Genomic DNA, 12,719 nt, shown 5'->3' on the forward strand with positions numbered 1-12,719 from the left:
CTGAATGCGGGAATTCTGTTATTTATGGGATCCACCAGTGTGGGGTCATCTGGACATGAATAAAATACGGGAAAGATTTTTCCATTGGAAATGGAAGAATTGTTTATCATTCCATAGCTTTTCCAAGTGCCTCAGGAACTTCTGGTTTTACTGCCCCGCGTGCCCAAGGCGGGTTTCTATGTCAGAATTCCAGGTGCCAGAAGTCTTTGGAATGTGGGGAGAAGGGGCTGTAGTCCACTCCATCCTCTTGGAAGCAGGAGTCGGTCAGCCCGTCCTGTCTCCATGACAACCAGAAATTTGGGAATCACCTCAGTGCCTGTTTGAGCTGATGGTTCATCCCAAACAAGATGGAGACAATGGCACAAAATGTGGGAATCCAGTTCCAGGTTTGTGATGGGTAAAGAGACTTCAGCAAGCTGGGATGAGAACTATAAATAATTAGGCTGGAATGCCATGGATCGTCCTTGGATTGATATCCGGGAAGAGAATTTGGGATTGCAGGTGTGGGATTGCATCGGTGTTTTTATATGTTGTAATTCATGGAATCCTGGAATGGTTTGGGATGGAAGAGATCTTAAGGATCATCCCATTCCACCCCTTTTCCACGGGCAGGGACACCTCCCACTCTCCCAAGTCTCTCCAAACCCTGTCCAGCCTGGCCTTGGACACTTCCAGGGATCCAGGGGCAGCCACAGCTGCTCTGGGAATTCTATTCCAGGGCCTCCCCACCCTCCCGGCCAGGAATTCCTTCCCAATATCCCATCCAAACCTGCTGCCATTCCCCCTTGTCCTGTTCATGCTCTTGTTAATTGTCCATTCCAGAGCAGATCATTCCATGGGATCTACAGTATCCAGATTTGATGGCTTTTCCTCATTTTCCCATCCTACAGCCACTTCACTTTCTGAACTGAAGACTCGGATTGCTCATAATTCCATAGTATTTTTGTGCCCAAGGTAAAAAAAGATCAAATTTGAAGTGAATTCCTCCTGTTCTGAGCCATAAAATCATGGAACCCCAGAATGATTTGAGTTGGAACAGACCTTCAAGCCATCTCATTCCAAAGCTCTGCCATGGGCAGGGAACATTCCAAAGGGATGGCTGAACCAATCCTGCAGGAGATCCTGTAGGAAAATTGATTCCAGACCCAAGAAGCGACCTCCCAGGTTTAGAAGTGAAATCAGATGGGTTAAAATTCCCCAGCTGAGGATAGTGATGGAATTCCTTGTCCCGGGATATTGGATGACCAAGGAAAACCTGGAGCAGCTCCTCCAGACTTGCAGCAGTGGGAGGAGTTTGGCTGTGCCTCCCACCTTGGAATGGATTTCATGGCATGAGGATTAAATGGGAAAATTGGGAAGATGAATGAAGTCACTGCAGCAGTGCCGCGGAAATGTGGAAACAAAATCATTCCAAAGGGGCAATGTTCCCCAAAAGGGATGGGACATAAAAAGCCGGCAATTCATGGAAGAGTGGAAGGAATGTTTTATATCCTGTCGCCATCTACTGGATCTGAGCTGCAGCAGGAGGATCATGGATCCACAATCCCGGGATGGTTTGGGTTGGAAGGACCTTAAATCCCATCCTGTCCCACCCCTGCCATGGCAGGGACACCTCCCACTGTCCCAGGCTGCTCCCAGCCCCAATGTCCAGCCTGGCCTTGGGCACTGCCAGGGATCCAGGGGCAGCCCCAGCTGCTCTGGCAATTCCAGCCCAGCCCCTGCCCACCCTCCCAGCCAGCAATTCCCAATTCCCAATCTCCCATCCAGCCCTGCCCTCTGGCACTGGGAAGCCAAGAGCTGCTTCCCATCCCTGCTGTTATCCCAGGATCCAGGGAGGAGTTTCTCTAATGGTGACAGTTGTCACCAAATGGGGGTCCCTGTGCCAGGGCCACCCAAGAGGGTCTGGAGGGAGGATGAGGTTTCGTGTCCCAGGACAACAACTCTTCACTTGTGGCTCTGAGGAATCCATGGATGTGTCCAGTGGGATGTCCCAGATGTCCCCACTCTGGTACTTGTGGAAATCCTCCTTGTAGGGAAAACTGGGAAAACTCTGAGCAACCTGGGATAGTGGAAGGTCTCCCTGTCCATGGAAGAGGGTGGAACGAGCTGGGTCTGGAGGTCCTTTCCCACCCAAACCAGTCTGGGATTCTGGGATTCTATGAGATATTGGGGAAAATATTCCATTTATTTATAAAGAGGAGGATGAGTGCACCTTCAGAGGGTGCACAGCCTGAGGGTCAGGAAGGCTTTCCTGGAGGATAAATATTCCACTGGCACTGCCTCCTCGTGCCTCCCAAGCATCATTGAACTCTGGGAATGACTGGGAATACTGGTTGGAGATGCAGGCTATTCCCACTGCCAGCACCACGGAGGAGAAGCTCAAACCAGCAGCTCCTTCAACCTAAATTAATAATTGAGACCTTAAGGAACCTTTGATTAGGATTGATTAAAGGCTCTATCAGTTATAGGGGTTTTCCCATTTCCTGGGGAATGGATTGGCTCTGGAATGGAATTTTCTGCAGGTTGACCCACTTCCAGGGGTCTGGATTTTGTGGGAAGGGTTTGATGCACTCGGGTAGCAGGAATACGCCTGGATTGGTCAGGATGGGAGCTGGATGCTGATTTGGGATCCTTTCTGCTGCATCAGCAGCAGCTGGAGGTCAGACAAAGTTTTCCCTCTATTCCTGAGGATCCTGCCTTCCCTAAGGAAGATTGCTGGTAAATTAATCGAAACATTCCCAGTATTTGGGGGTTTGAGGGACAAAAGTTCTTGGTGGGATCTGTCCCTATGGATTGAGTTGGGAGCAGCTGATCCCTGAGTGAAACTTAATGAGAGGGGAAAACGTGGGAACTACAAATACCCAACAAAGCCCGGATTAAATTCCCTGCCAGAAGTTAAAGCTCTGCCTGGAACCCTGACCTGCCCCTTTGATGTGTTTTGAGCTCGTTAAATGTTTGGATTCCTTTCCCTGCAGAGGTTCTGGGGTCAGGGATGTGGCCATGGCCCCATAATAACTCCGCTGACACCGGGGTGGGGAGGATGAGAGGGACACACAGGACAATCCTCCTGCTCCTCAGATATCCCTTCCAAAGGCCATCCAAATCCTGACCCTGACATCCCAGCCAGCCCCAGATCCATCCCCAGCCACTTCAGGCAAAGGAATAAACCCAGCAGAAAAGGGATTTCCATCCTTAAATATCAGATGAAGTCTGGCTGCTGAGCCCGGAAAGGCCCAAGGAGCGAATTTATTTTGCCACCTGAAAGCAAAAAATGTTGATTGAGGGAGAGAAATTGGAAAAGGCAAAGTCACACCACCAAATATTCACCCAAAATTAGGCTTGTGGAGGTGAGAAGCAGCTTTGCTCTTGGTTTTTAAGGTCATCAGAAGCCGAACCCATAACGATTATCCCCTAATCCTCTAAATTATGCTGCATCACAGGGAGAAGGAAGGGAGCAGAGCATTGCCACTTACCCTGGGAAAGGTTTTCCCTCTCACCCTTCTGCCTTTAGGGCCATTTTGATACCTGCAAGGAGGAGCTCAGCCCTGATTGTGGCCCAGGAACATCAAGGTCTGAGCTGGGAACTGAACTCGTGCTCAAGTCCTTTCAATTTTTTATACATTTGCTTTTCTGCCCTAGAATCTCTGGTTTTATAAACAAAACCAGGCCTAAATCTCTGTTTCTTAAACAAGCCCAGCCCTGTTTGTGCCCCATGAACCACCCAGGAAAGGTCAAGGTCTGAGCTGGGAATCGAACTCATGCTTAAATCCTTTCAATTTTTTATAAGTTTGCTTTTCTGCCCTAAAATCTCTGGTTTTGTAAACAAAACCAGGCCTAAATCTCTGGTTTTTAAACAAGCCCAGCCCTCACCTAACTAAACTCACGCTGCTGCCTTGGTTTAAGCCCAGAGTCTCCCTGAAGTCCCCTGGGTGGGATGGGGATGGGATGGGATGGGATGGGATGGGATGGGAATGGGATGGGAATGGAATGGGATGGGATGGGGTGGGGTGGGATGGGGTGGGGTGGGATGGGATGGGATGGGATGGGAATGGAATGGGATGGGATGGGATGGGATGAAATGGGAATGGGATGGGATGGGATGGGATGGGATGGGATGGGATGGGATGGGATGGGTGCTGCCAACCTCACACTTGTGACCCAGGGAATGGAGGATTTCTTTTTATTCCCTCATTTATTATTTAGGGCTTTGTTTAATTTTCTGTGGGTGTGGAATTTCGCAATTAAGTGCCACTTTTTGGCTGATGATTCCTTTTCCATTCCCTCTCCTCCTTCCCCACTCTCCAAACTGGAATGCTGGACTGCTCTGCACCGCACTGCAGCACGAGGACATCAAATATTTCACACTTTCAGGTGTTTCTCCCACCTTTTCAGGCAGGAAAAGATCTTTTGTCACTTGGGAAGTGCCGGAGTTGGGACAAGTCCTTCCTGCTCCTCACGTCAAGGGGCACAGGGATCAAATATCCATCATTTCTTAATTCTCTGAGGGGAGAAGTTTTAAATAACATCAAAATTTGCATTGCAGGGCTGATAAAAGACTCTCAGCCGCTCCAAAAAATATGTTTCAAAATGTTTTGGACTTCCAAATTTGGCAAATAACATTTAAATCTTCCTGCCATGAGTTTAATCAATCAGATGTAAAAAATTCAGGTATTTTCCCAATGAGCCCTAAGAATTGATGCCATGGTGATTTACCTGGGCAAGGAATGGATGTCTGGAAGGATTTTACACAGTGGAAAGGGAGAAAGGGAATTTTTTTCAGTAGGAAAAGGGGATTATTCCAGGTAAAAACCAGAGTGACCCCAATCCTCATCTCCACCAGGTGGAATCTGTGGAAAACCAGGAATTTTCCTCAGCCAAGCCAGCATTTCAGCCCAAAGAAACGGAGGGAAAACTGCAAAGAAAAATCAGATGAAGCAAAATGAAATCCTGCTGTCAGCAGAATTTCCTTGGAAAAACCAGGCTGCAGCAGGAGAAGCTTTTCCAGGTTGCTGCTTCTCCTGCCTGCAAATCCACGGCATGGATAAATGGGAAAGAGCCCTGTGGAAGGCTGGGATTTATTTCTGTGCCTGGAAACTGCCGGTGCTAAAGCTCTTCCAGGGAAAAAGAGGGAAAAAAAACAAACGAAAGGGGCTCACGGGCTCCTCGATGAAATTCCTGAGGGTGTGAGGCGATCCAGAGGGAGTTCAGGAAAACTTCAGGCTGGAAAAGGGGGAATGTTGTTAGTAATGAAGGTAATTAAGCAGCTCAGGGGATGCTGTGGTCCCTCTGCCCTCAGCAATTTGAAATCAGGGCTGGGGAATTCTGTTGGAAATTCAAAATAATTTGATTTCATTGGAGATGCAATGGCTTCAGGGAAGTCCTGCAGCTGGTGTTCCACGAAATCCAAGGCTCTACAGTCCCGATGGTCCCTTTGGATCGGCTTCCTGTGGGAAGCTGAACCTGGGGTTGGTGACATCTCACACTCTCCTGTCTGTCCCAGTGGCTTTATTCAGCAGAGCCTCTTCCTCCCCCTTCTCCCTCCAAAGGAAAAATCCTCTTGTGCTCAAAATTCTTGGACCAGCTGCAGAATTCCCATGTTTTTCCCCCCATTTGAGGCTCCTGTAACCACTCCTATTCCCAAGGAACAGAATTAGGCACCTCATGATTGCTGCACAGTGCCCCAGGATTTATTTAACTTTAGGCTTTTCTCCCTCTACATGACAAGAAGAAATCAATGATTGCTCAGTCTGCCAGGCTGTCATGTCTGTAAGGGGATAAATCATGGAATCACAGAATTCCAGGATGGTTTGGGTTGGAAAGGGCCTTAAAATCCATCCAGCCCCACCCCTGCCGTGGCAGGGACACCTCCCACTGTCCCAGGCTGCTTCAAGCCCCAGTGTCCAACCTGGCCTTGGACACTTCCAGGGATGAAAACTTCCTTTTATAGGAATATTGAGGAATGACAGAGCAAAAAATTGGGAAGGACCTCAAGGAATCATGTGGCCACTCCTTTTAGGCCTCACAGCCTGAGCAGACATCATCAGGGGGAATGTGGAAATGAATCGCGTGTTTTTCCAACTGGGAACTCCAGGAAGGGTTGGAATGCTCAGTCAGGGCTATTTTGGGTCCTGTCCATCCAAGAGCACCTTCACTGCATCCCTCCATGAGCCCCAGTTGTCGTGCTGAGAAACACTGCAGGAAAAGTTGGAAAACGGAAGGAAAACTTCAGGCCAGAGCCTTTCACCTGGGAAACGAGGTGTTCTCCCTCACGAGCAAAGCATTTAAAGCAGGATTCCCGTTTGGTGGAGCCCAAACCTCCCAGGAATCCCTGATGATCTGCTCTCCTCGTGAAATTTTGGGGGTTAAAAGATTCATTAAGAAGGTTCTGGCCCGGGCCTAAAATGCGTGTGGGGAATAAAGGGTGTGGAGAACCCTCACTCAAATCAAATATCCAAAATCAAATAAAACCTTCTGCTTGTGGGGTGGGGCAAGTTCAGACCCAAAACTGTGTTTGGGATGTGCATTTTAGGGTTTTTTTGGTCCCTCACATCATCTCTCAGAGGATGGAGTACTCTGCATCCCTGTCCTTGTCCAGGGGCTGCTTCCAGAGGGACCCTCATGGATCACAGCTGGAGACCAGGCCGAGGGTCTCAGTTCCCTAAGCAATGATTTAAATTGCTTTTGGCTTCCTGACTCAAGCCCAAGGGAGCGCTGAGCATCTTAAATTCCCCTGGAATCCTGTTTGCTTTGGAAAACTCTCCAGCTCCAGCAAATCTGCCTCGGTGCAAGGCCTAGAAAAGAACCACAAACACACCAGAATGGCCCAAATCCAACCTCCTGGAATAGAGGCAGGGAAAAAAGCAGGATCCATGGGAGAGGAGGAAGAGGAGAAGCCAGAGAGCAGCCAAGTCTGCTCCTGCTCCTTCAGCAGTTCCGGATTTCCTACAAGGATTATTGGAAGGAAAATGTGGGAATGAAGGAGGGGTAGGGACAAGGACTGCACAGCAGGAGACAGGGAAGGTTTTTCATCCAAATTCAGCGGAACTTTAGGGAGCAACTCACTCCTGGAATGTGGAGGAGTGATGGGAAGGGGAAGGAAAGACGACAGAGACTTTAAACCAGGTCTCTATTTCTTGGGTCAGGACTTTAGGCTGCTTTAACCAAGGATGGAGTGATCACTTCACTTGTAGAGAAGTAACAAAATATTTATTGATAAAAACCCCAGGGACTGAACAACGTTTGATTGGAAATGGAACAGTGATTCCAGAGGATTCCATGGCGAGGGTAATTTGATTATTGAATAGCAGGCAAGGACAGACAAATGTGCCGGGGAGACCTCAGAAAGGACTCCCTGGCCTTCCAAAGTCCTTCCTGAGGGCAGTTCAGGTGTGGCTGGATCCAGACTCAGCCCTAGGTTTGGTCAATGGTTGATATCTAAAGGATTTAATTTGCACAATCGATCCTTAAATCGCTTAGTCAAGGTTTCAAAGTTTGTTATTTGCAGATTGGGATTGCCCCAGGTGTGGATGGGATTTGAATCTGAGTTGTAGACTGAATCTGAATATCCCAGGAATGCCCCTGGATCCCTGGAAGTGTCCAAGGCTGGGTTGGATGGAGCTTGGAGCAACCTGGGATTGTGGAAATTGTCCCTGCCCGTGGCAGGGGGAGGCATGAGATGAAGTTTAAGCTCCCTTTTAACCCAAACCATTGTGTAATTCTATCACAAACCAGTGATAAATTTTCATTTAATTCACAGACCAAATCAGCCTCATTCCCTCGGTTTGATTCTCCATCCTGCCGTGACCTTTCTGGATAAATTGGAAGAAAAATGGGAAAACAAAAGGTCAGCATAATTTGAGAAGCCCTTACAAAATTCAGAGGGCCTGGCAGGATTGGTCTCCTTTGCCATAGATCTTTATTCCTGATTATTTATTTGGGGTTAGTCTGAGACTCTGTAGGACATAGGGAGAAGTTTGTGTCTGGGGACAAAGCTGAAAGCCAGGGAAAATTCAGAGAATTTCACACGAGTGCAGGTTCTGGGGTGCTGCTTTAGGGTGAGGATGTTTAAACATGGGAAGGGTTGGAAAAGAAAAGGGGACTTTGGAATTGGAAGCAGAACCACATGGGAGATAAACCAGAGCAGATCTGAGACCTGGCACCAGAACTGAGAGGGAAATTTGGTGACTCCTCAGTCCACCCAAGACCAAACCTCAGTGATGTTTTCGATAACCACAGAGCAGAGTCCCATTGTCGGGGGTTTGGTACCACACAATAATAACAGCGCAAATCTGCGGCCTCAGTTGTTCCGAACATGAGAAGAGCTGGAATTTCCCAGTGCACAGCTGGGATTTCCTGGGATTTCCCAGTTTACAGCTGTTACATACTGGGATTTCCCAGTGCAAATCCCTCGGCATTTGTAAAACTCCCAAATCCTTTCTGTCCCTCGCTCCTTCTGTGACAGCAAATCATGGAATCATGGAATGATTCGGGTTGGAAAGACCTTGAAGATCATCCCATTCCACCCCCTGCCATGGGCAGGGACACCTCCCACTGTCCCAGGCTGCTCCCAGCCCCAGTGTCCAGCCTGGCCTTGGGCACTGCCAGGGATCCAGGGGCAGCCCCAGCTGCTCTGGCAATTCCAGCCCAGCCCCTCCCCACCCTCCCAGCCAGCAATTCCCAATTCCCAATATCCCATCTGAATCCACCCTCCTTCATCTTAAAGCCATTCCCTTTGTCCTCTCCTTACCACGTCTTGTCCCCAGTCCCTCTCCAGCTCTCCTGGACCCCCTGGAATTCCTCCGCCCTTCAACTTCTTCCTTCGAGCTTCCACATCCGAGTTCAGCATCTCAAGGACTTTCAGCATTTTAGCGAAGTCTTGTTCCAGCAAGATACACCCGACTCCGTTTCCCAAGCGCCGGCAGAGATAAGATCCCGGCTGATTGTGGGTTGTGTATTTAGGGATTAGCTGCCATGTGCGGATCCCTCCATTCTCTCCCTATTATGGCAGAGCAAGATAAGGAGAGGATTTTGCACCTCTGCTAATTTCTCTGCCCATGCAAACAGAGATAACCTTTCTTCTCTTATCAGCTATTGGCTGCTCTATCACATAATTGCTCCTCTCTCAATTAACATGTGCTAGGGAAAGGGAAACAGGGATCACAGACCTGCCTAGAAAGGGAAAAGGGAATTTTTGAGACCGTGCAGGGAGGAGAAGAGGGATTTAAAAGGGGAGAATGCAACCACCGTGGTAGGGAATGTTCTGCCGGATCTGTGCCTCACACGGGGTTTTCATTACAGGGGAAGGAAAAGTGATCCAGCAATTCTTACTGTGATCCTGGCTTAGCTATGCCTGGGGTTGACTGTGCTTAGCTGAGGGGTGGGGATTGGGAAGGGCTGATGGAAAGGGCTGAAGTTCTTGGGATGTGGTCTGAAGGAAAGCTGGGAAGGTTTGGAGACGCCAGTCCTGGAAATAGGAGGGTTAAGAAGGTTGGGGATTGGGAAGGGACAATGGAAGGTTGTTTGGGATGTTTTCTGAAGGAAACTTGGGATGCTTTGGAGAGGCCAAGCCTGGAAACGGAAAGGTTAAGAAGGCTGGGGATTGGGAAGGACCAGTGGAAGGGTCTGAACGTGAGCCTGGGATGTCGTCTGAAGGAAACTTGGGATGCTTTGGAGAGGCCAAGCCTGGAAACAGGAAGGGTAAGAAGGTCTGGGATTGGAAAGGGCTGATGGAAGGGGCTGTAGGTGACTTGGGATGTTTTCTGAAGGAAAACTGGGAAGTTTTGGAGAGCGCAGTCCTGGAAATAGGAAGGTGAAGAAGGTTGGGGATTAGGAAGGGACAATGGAAGGGTCTGAACGTGGGTCTGGGATGTTTTCTGAAGGATACATGGGATGCTTTGGAGAGGCCAGTCCTGGAAATGGAAAGGCGAAGAAGGTTGGGGATAGGAAAGGACCAATGGAAGGGTCTGAAGGTGGGTCTGGGATGTTACCTGAAGGAAAACTGGGAAGTTTTGGAGAGGCCAGTCCTGGAAATAGGAAGGTGAAGGAGGGCGGCACTCCAGCAGCTTCTTAGGTGACAATAATGACATCATTATCCCTGCAAAGAGCACTCGGTATAAAAACTTCCACAGCACAGCAGCGAACGAGGTGAGATCCTGCCGGGAGACGGCTGTGCCTGTGAGGGAATCGTGGATGCTGGGATGGGATTCAATCCTATTCAAAGGGATTGGACACCATGTGCTGGTCACAGCAAGAGTGGGTGGATGGCTGAGCCTGGTCAGTGGGCTGGCCCAGGGCCAGTGGCCAGGGAAGCTGTGCCAGAAGGAAGCTGTCACCAGGAGAAACTGTAACCTGTGAAGGAAACCTTATTGCAGCAGAGGGGCTGAGCCAGGAGCCATTAGGATTGGAGTGCAGGGACAAAACAAGTGTGGAAAGGAGGGGGTTGTATAATAATTTACATATTCACACAGAGTCCCAGGATGGGTCAGGCTGGAAGGGACCTCAGGGGGTCACTGGTGCCACTCCCTGCTCCAGCAGGGCCAGCCCAGAGCCCAGGGCACAGGAGCGTGTCCAGAGGGCTCTGGAATATGCCAGGGAGGAGGCTCCAGCCCCTCTCCGGGCTCTGTTCCAGCCCGGGCCCTGCCCAGGGCAGCAGTTCTGCCTCCTGTGCAGGGCAATTCCTGGGCTCAGGCCCTGCCCGTGGCTCTGGTGCTGCTGCTGGGCCCCGGAGCAGAGCCCGGGCCCTGCCCTGAGCCCTCCCTGCAGCCAGGGACAGCCAGGGCTGAGGGCCCCTCTCAGCTGGGGCTCCTCTCGAGGCTGAGCAGCCCCGGCTCCCTCAGCCTGTGCTGGGCACGGAGCTGCTCCAGGCCCTCCAGCACCTGCAGCAGTGAAGGATTTATGTCATGAGGAGGACACAGAGGGAAGCCTGGGATGAAGCATCCAGTCTGGACCATGGATACCCCATGGATGAGAGCAGGATGGGAACATAAAGAACAAACTCTAAAGGAGACCTTTCATTTCTCACAGCTCCACTCAGCCTTGGGATCTATCCTGTGTGTTTGTGCTCCATGGATACTCCACATTCCTGGCAGGATCCACCAGCCAGGAGCTGGAGGTCCGTTGTGCTTCATGGACTCGACATTGTGTGGGGACAATGGGTCACGCTGGGCTGCCAGATGGGGAATGCTGGAGCTGGTGATGATCCCAGAAAGATGAATTCAGTGTGCGCTGAATGGGAAGCGGGAAGCCTGCTGTTCCAGGGATGCAGCAGGCAGATGGATTTAGGCTTGGATCTGCAGCGACTACATGAAGTGTCATTATGTCCTCCCTTGTCATTTTTCCAGGCATTTGGCAGCTGAGGATTGCTGGGCAGCTGGAAAAACACCTGGGTTGTGTGGTGCAGGAAGAGCAAGCTGGATGCAAATATTCCAGACCTCCTCATGGATGATAAATGGTGGCCCTGGGGAGAGAGGATAATTGTGCAAAAAGCGCATCTCCCACCTTGGATCATGGCACAGAAGGGAAAAATCCTCCTCTAATCACAAGGAATTTTAACCATTGGAAGAGGCTGCCCAGGGAGCTTTGGAGTGCCCATCCCTGGAGGTGTCCAAGGAATTCCTGGAGGTGGCACTCAGAGCTCTGGGCTGGGGACAGGTTGGGCATCGGGCACAGCTGGGACTCGATGGCCTTGGAGCTCTTTTCCAACCTCAGTAATTCTGGAATAACGGCCTGGGAATCTGCAGGACGGACAGGGCTGTAAAACCTCCCTAATTGTTGGAGCTGTCACAGTCTGAGCTGGGCTGGGCTCATTAACTCTGACTGGTGCATCCATGTCCACATGGAAGTCATTGGCTGCTCCTTGCACCAGTGCAAAGACAAGGAAAAACTCATTTTCCCCAGGAATAAATTCCAGCTTTTCTCTTCCACTGCTGAACGACCCTGAAGCTTCTGGTGGAACCCATTCCTGGCAGCACAAATCCTTTTAAAACCTGAGCCTGGCCAGATTGTGCTGAAACTCATTCCCGCTGCCTTCCCAGAACTGTTTGTCCCGGAGCACTCCGGAGTAGGTATTCCTGGAGAAAAGCTCGCAAAACTCGAGCTTCCATAATTTATTCCCAACTCCCGCCCCGCCAAGGTAACAAAAGCTGGCACCAAAGGCACAACAACAGTTGCTAAATGACAAGATGGAGCAGCCCACACAGAGCACGGAGGGAGAAGCACAGATGGCAGGGAAGGGCTTGCAGGAGGCAGAGGGAACGCGGTCGGAATGCAAATCCCATCGAAACGTTCCGGGAAATAATTTGCCCAGGATAAAAAGGCAGTTTGGTTTTAGAGCCCTGGAAGTGTTTTGTGTTCCCACCTCACACACCGAGCACGAAACTGGGAGAGGTCACAGCTGTGTCCTGAGGGGTGGGAATAAACAAAGGGTTTGGGAATAAATCCTTGTTATAATCTGGGAGAGAATGCCGACTTTTCCAGAAGAAGAGCCAGGTGGAATCAATCTTTTCATATTTCATGGGAAACCAGGAACATTTGGTGCTTCATGAACACAAACACTGCTCCGATTCTGCCATGGGATTTACAGGAGGGAAGGGAGGAGGGAAGGGAAGGAAGGAAAGAAGGGAAGGAGGGAAGGAAGTGAGGGAGGGAAGTGAGGAGGGAAGGGAGGGAGGGAGGGAGGGAGGAAGGAAGGAAGGAAGGAAGGAAGGAAGGAAGGAAGGAAG

Source organism: Corvus kubaryi, unplaced genomic scaffold (assembly GCF_017639235.1).
Source record: "Corvus kubaryi isolate FWS band 111438036 unplaced genomic scaffold, C.kubaryi_AGA036_p1.0 66, whole genome shotgun sequence".
Taxonomy (NCBI): domain Eukaryota; kingdom Metazoa; phylum Chordata; class Aves; order Passeriformes; family Corvidae; genus Corvus; species Corvus kubaryi.